We start from the raw sequence: 7,177 nt of genomic DNA on the forward strand, positions 1-7,177 counted from the left end.
AGAATTACCGGTCAGCTTGTTCCCCTTTGTCAAGTGCACGGACGTAGTTCTCGTAGTACTGCTGATAAAAACTCTCAATTTCACGGGCATCGCTCTTCTTCACGCGCTTCGCGAGACTGGGGCTATTATCCTGTGGTGTTGCATAAGAGCAAAAACATAAAATTATGTAGTGGCATCTTTGGATTCGAGAGGGTAGTTATGCAAAATCCGATAAAAAAATCCCCCAATCTTCCTGCTCCTAGACCCTATTTTGCTCTGGCTTTTAGGTTAGATTCAATCTTATTTTCTTTCAATCTTTCTCACCGTGTCTATTTCCCCGCTTCTTTTCCAAACTAGTAAAATTGAATCATTTCAAAAGGACGTCCAGAAAATAAGGCTAACCCAATTTGCCTCTCCAAAAAAAAATAGAAAAATAAAGCGAGCAAAACGCTAGAAACTTCCATTTACTTTGCAGGATGTAGTAGAAACTAGAAACCAATTACCCGAGTCCCCATTCGAGATACGTGAAACTATTCTAGCCAAACCAATTGACCATAACTATCCGATTGCAACATGATTTCAACAAAACGAAGAAAGTATCGGAAATACCACTATCTAGTACATCTAATCTGCTCCCTCAAGTGTGAAACACAAAGGTGCTCCGAAATGAACAAGTAATACGTATGGATGATCGCCGAAAGCAAAATCTAATGCGGACGCTTACGAACATACTCCAAAATTAGCTCTCCAAAGCAAGGAAAAATGGCAAAGCCAGAAAAGTTCTCCAGGAAATCACACTAACTGTTTTTCTGCATAGACTCGTATGATTATGAATCAAAAGCAAAACATCCTCGAAAACCACGAATCGAGGCGCGCATGTGCCCCCAAAAAAAATATAAGAACAAACATTTTTGAACGTGGGAACACAAAACTTTTCCAAGTACACACAGCCTACGCGGCATTGATCCGACGCCAAAAAAATGAACCAGGAGCGCTCGCTCTGCCACAAAATCCAAACCCAAACGCATCAAAACAGCATGCGAAATGCACCATACGTATCCCCGCGAAAACGAATGCACGTACAGAGGTAAGCGACTCGGGGGCGCTCGGGCTCGATCTCGGCGGCGACGCGCAGGATGGGCGCGATGCTGCTGAGCGTGGACGGGACGACCTCGTTGTCGAACACCTCCATGGAGAAGGTCGCCATGCCCAGGTGGGAGGGGAGGCAGGTGAAGAAATAGAGGTCCGGCCTTGCGTGCCCGTGGCTATTTATACGTCGATCCAACGGCCAAGATCAGCTGCTTCTCGGGAAAGGGAACCGCGGGGGAGACCGGAGGCGTCGGTGTGGTGGAAATGCTGAGCTCCGCTGCTTGGTGAGGGGTTTCTCTGTCTGGACGGTGGGGCGAGCGTCGTGGCTGGCCGCTGGAACACTTCGCTGCCTTTTTATCACCTTAAAATTCGCTTACACACTAGGAAATGTTCTGCTGACAGCAGTGCCCCACAACGTTCAGCTTCGAAGAGGGTCTGTTTTTCTGTATAGAAAAGATTACAAGGTTCACACCTTTTGCTTTCTGCCGTTTCTCGGGCCCAGTGTCAGTGAGATGCAAGAATGACGTGTGAGTTAGTGGGGGTGCTTGCTGGTAGGAAATATTCAGGCCCTTTTCACCCGCGACGCGATACCGGAGTTATACGGTGTCCGGCTGGACTTTTGTCCTCTTTCGCTATAAACACTACAACAATAGAAGCACCCTTCTAGAGATAAGAATAGCAAATGTTTTGAGGCACTGATGGAAGCATGCCAAGGTGAAGTTGACGATCTCTTTAGCGTTTATCCTTCTCTTCATCTTGCCCTATGTGCTCATGCTGCGAGTGCCGCAGGATGATTTAGTTCTGATCGAGTGCTTGACCCCTTGAGGAGGGCATATTCTTCAGCATCTCTCTTGTCGGATCGTATCCCCGTGACCACGTCGTCAAAGAGACAGTCTTTCTTTGGTTTGGCCCACCGATTTACCGTCGTTGGTGACACTCTTCTGAGCCCCTAGATTCGCCGAAGTATGAGATCCTGAATGCATCCTTTTTCTTTCCACTTCATCTTGGGAATCTGGAATGGTTGTTTATGGCTGGGTGTGACAGATCAGACTTCGTTTAGAATCAGACCTTCTATCTATCTATCTAGCTGTATTGCCACTCCAACGGTTCTTTTTTTTTGATTATGCCCCGTATCTCTCTGAGCCTATTTGATCTATTTGCTATATCCAAGTTCGAGTGTGAAGTTCGCTCCGGTTGAAGTGTAGGGCTTCCTAATTCCTGCTTCGTCCTCCTATGAATGCACTAGTATAGAAGGTTGGCCCGTCACCGTATACCATCGTAAGATGAACTGGAAATTAGTAGTTTCAACCAGTTACACAAAATAGGCAAGTTGAGGTTTGTTCAGCGTGTGTTGTGTTGCCTCCAACTATAACGAGGCCCTTTGACTTGAGGTACGATCTTACCTCTTAACGCGCTTTCCTGCTAGAAGAAGTGAGGGTGATGTCCAATGACCTGTTGAAGAAGCTTGCTGTGTAGATAGGTATCCGTTTCGTGAACCTAATGTAGAACCTGTAAACTAAAGACTTGAGTCCCGGAACCGCAGCCATTCAAAAAGCTATCAATCTGATTCGAAATACCAAGGTTCGAAGACCTCTGGGGCATATCAAAGTACTTTCACTTGCCCCACAACAAGAATTTCTAGGGTATGTGAGTGGTGTCGGACGCTATAGGGGTTTGTGTATTCACATCAGGAGAAGAAAGAGGCTCTCATTGCTGCTGGGATAAGACAAAACCTTCTTCCTTGATCCATGGCGTCACCGCTGCTATATTAAAAGAGTAATTCTATTGGCTGGCTATGATTCCTGCAAATAAGTCTTGGGGTCATTCCGGGCTGATGCTTCCTAATTCTTCCTAGCTTTTGCTCCATTCATCACTATGGGGCACCACATATATAAGCATTGGGAGATCGATCTAATTGCAAAAGAAATGGGAAGCAAAGTGTTGGTTATCTAGCAAGTATAGAGATGATGCAGTATCTTCATTGGCGAGACAAGCAAAGAAGTAGATTCAAAAAAGCAAAGTCAAGCAAGCAGCAACATTGGTGACTTTATTGAGTCTTGTCCTAGTTGATCTGGAAATGCTCGAAGAAGCCTTTGACTCATCCAATGCTTAATTGGTTGTCCTAATTTCTTTCTTGGAAACATGTACGAAATGAAAGACTTATGTGAATAAGATAAGATCCAATTCTATGAGAACATTCACAATTGATCGATAGCTCACAAGCTACCTGCTTATAGGCGGGGCATCAGTTGTAACAAACAGGGGAGTGTATTTCCCACTCCCCTGTTGGTTAAAGCAGACTCGTATGCTTCGTAGTAAAAACCTTCCTTTACCGCAGGCAAGCTCTCCTCTGTCTCTGTATGCTTGGGTGAATGCCATAAGCGGATTTATGCTTTTTTTTATGGAAAACAGTTTGAAAGGGTCGACATAGCCTATCTTTGACCAGCTACCTCATATGAGATTGAAATAGAGAATAGAATGGAGTAGGAACACGAATAACTTATATGTAATCTAATATTCTTTTATTTGAATACTAGGAATCGCACCTGAATTCCATCAATCATTCGGTTAGAAGTCCTCTATTTCATCCTTGATGTTTCAATCGAAGGAGATACTCTATTTCACAATCTATCCATCTGGATTCCTCTTTTTAAAGAAAGTCTTTCCTGGATCCTGAAAAAACAAGAAAGAACAGAATGAGAACTAAGAGTTCTTTCAGTCGAGCAGTTGAGGGAACGAGTAAGATACGTTTGTCAGTCTACTATTCTTTCGGGAAGGAATTGAGCCTCAATCATCATACGCAAAGAAAGAAATCCTTCGATAGCGAGAACATTCAGAGTTAGTAGTTGAGTAAGTATAGATTCACTCCGATTACCAAACGGGCGACTTTACAACTTAGGGAGCAGCAGGCCTTGTGTTTGTGGTGAAGGTACTGGAATCTTTTCAATATGAAAATAGGTGGTATCCAAAAGGACAAAAACAGCAACTAGGGATCTGGTGGACTACTGTCATGAGTCACAAGGCATTGGTAGACTGACTCACTCAGATGTTTGGCTATTTAACCTAAGAAGTATGTCTGGATGGATGACTTCACAGTCCAAGATGGTAATATCGATTGTTCATCTAATTCACCAACGTGACCAACCACAATGAATGTCTTTAACCGCCTTATCAAACTTGGATTGCAGCCTTTTCTATCTCTGTATAAAGTCAGTCAGTCCCAGTGTTGGGCAGAGCCCATTGTCAAAAGATCGTTTTGCTAGGATGCTTGCTTGAATCTAGCTACTTCCAAAAAAAGGCATTTTTCACTCTATACGGTATGGCTACAAACCGAATGAAGAAGTCAGAAGCAGTTCATCGCCTGTGGGAGCTTGCTGATAGTAAGGAAGCCATAATCTTTCTATCGGATTGCCTATTTGTCTATCTGTCTGGTGAAGAGAGAATGTAAGATACTCTCAATAGGGCAAGCACCCAATACCTCGTAGAGTCCAAAGCTCCAGCTCAAAGAGTTCAGGAAGACCAACCATCCACACTTGATTAGCTACTGTGCACTTCACCAGAACATGGTCTATGTCCTCCACTACCCCTTCACAAACATAAAAAAAACACTGAGACAATGGGAGCAAATTCCTTGAGACAAGAAGTTCGTTCTCTGCACGGAAGTCTATTCCAATAAGCTTTCCACCAAAAAAACGGAATGCAGGGAATGACCTTAAGCTTCCATACGCAAGAGAAATGAAGACCACCTTCCTCATTAAATGGCTGGCAGACCTCCCTGTATACTTCCTTCATCCTAATCGTCAGAGTGAACAGAAGACCCCCATGTCAAAGTATCAGAACAGATGCTTCTAGGAATTGGTACAGCTGAAATTTCTCGCACCACCTCATCAGGGAGAAAAAAAGCTAATAAACTAAGATGCCAATCCCTATTAGGAATGAGATAGTGGGAGAGAGACAAACCTTCCAACAGCTCTGACATGTTCATAGGAATAGGCCTTCTATTCAATGCAGTCCCACCGAGCCAAGGGTCTTATAACAATCGCACCGAATTACCATCTAAAATCTGCCACTGGAAGTTCTCTTTAATAGAATGACTGGCTTTACATATCTCCTTATTAATAGGAAATGAATGGGCAGCAACATAGAACCCATCCCAAGAACCCTCAAACCTCCCTGGAGAACACGGCTCCACAACGTATTTGGTAGCGGATCCACTTTTCCTTATCTGTTAACGTATACCTTTCCTCTGCCTATGAGCTAGCTAAAGATCCATCGTTATCCTTTCCGGCAATGGAGGCGGAATCAATGGTCATGTCAGGTTTCAGATTCAAAGAGAGATGTCAAGCAAGCGCCGAATCTGAGTACTCAACTTGCCCGACCCGCCTCTTCCACTAGACCTCGTCTTTCAAAGAGCAGCAGCCCTGCAAGCCTAATAGAACCTTGTTTCCCTATTACTTACTTTTGCTTTGAGCGTCGCACTCCAGCGGCTTTCTTTCCTATGGCTTGGATGGGGGTCCTCAACAAGATCTATATCGGTGTCATTATTTACTTATTTAGACGATAGATGATGATAGAGAGCAGACTGGCTCTGAGGAAGAATATCTTAAGTAGTTGAATCCGCTCCGCTAGGTTAAATTGTATGATCTGAATGTAGGAGGACTGCTGCTGGTGACACAATTTCTTTTGGGTCTGAAGAATGAACTCAGAGCTGCAGTGGAAGTGCAGGTGCCTAACTCAATTAGTGAAGCTGCATCTTTTGCTCAATCAAGTGCGGGAAGGAGTTTTGGAGAGAGGCAGGCACTACATGAACAAGAAGGACAGTAACTAGAATTATAAGTCGGCTGCCCCGCAGCAGCAAGGCTATGTCTCAGTCAAAGTTCGACAAGGGGCAAAACAGTTGCTGTCCTAATAGAAGTTCATGTCGATCCAGCCAAGCCAGTGCCATCATTAGAAAGTCCGGCCATTTTAGTTTCAGCCAGTTCAAGTTAGGGCAAGGAGGAAAGGAAGAGAGTAATGCAAGGATGTAAAGAATGAGGCGCTAGAACAGACTGGCCCGCAGGCTTCCAACCTGACACCGCTTTGCTACTTTTCGAAAGAGGAAGAGAAGTTGCTTGTACGAGACTGCGCCTCCCGGCTGGAAACTCCAATGGCATTTTCGGTAAATGAAAGCAAAGCGAAGCTTTACGACCAAGGAGAGATAAGCATATTTTATGAATGATAGAAGGAGTGCTCCCCGAGCACAGGCTCGCTTGGAAGGATAGAGCGCCGCAAGACAAGATGGCATATTGAAGGGAAGGCTATGAAAAGAATTCTGGTCTCTCGAACGCCTGGCATACTAATACGAGCCGCATACTTGAATACTAGTGACATATTGGAGGAAAGGAGATTATTGGAATACTAGAGGGAGTTACGCCCATAAGAACTGCTGGCTGTAAACGCGACTTGCTCTGCTCCTCCTAAAACCCTTTTCGATAGTAAGATAGATATAGATCTAAAGGGCCTAGAAGGGCAAGCATGGACCGAATAATACACATACTCTGTCTAGATAGACGATTTCTTCTTTCATTTCCACTCAAATAAAAGCACTTTCTTTCAAGCTTATTTGCTTGAAAAAGAGCAAAGCAATTCCAACATAAACTGACACTTTAGGATCCTCTAAGCCTTTCTATAGACCCGTAAGGTACTAAAAACGAAAAACTAGCACTACTAACACAGGCTGAAGAGGATGACCTCGAAAAAGAATACAATTAAAGATGTGGCCTTCCCTCCAAGCACATATATGGATATGGAGCACTCTTTTCCACCCTAAAAAAGAATAGCCAGAGATGGCTTTCTTTCCGTATCAATAGGTAGCCTTCCTTGCCTATGGCTACTTTCAAATGAAAAGGTCAAAAAAGAACTTGATGTAATAGGCTCACTTCATTAATGCTTTCAAACTCGATTGTAAACTATTCCCACCTAAAAGATAAGCTTACTACTTCAAATAGGTAGATGGAAAGAAAGCCATATTTTCCATCTTATTTATATATTCCATTCCAGCCATTGACAGCAACTCACTCTTTTCGAACTGCACTTTGAAAGCCAAACCCAAGAAAGACCATATCAACTA

This window comes from Triticum urartu, chromosome 1A, assembly GCF_056163025.1.
Source record: "Triticum urartu cultivar PI428250 chromosome 1A, HENAU_Tu73, whole genome shotgun sequence".
Classification (NCBI taxonomy): domain Eukaryota; kingdom Viridiplantae; phylum Streptophyta; class Magnoliopsida; order Poales; family Poaceae; genus Triticum; species Triticum urartu.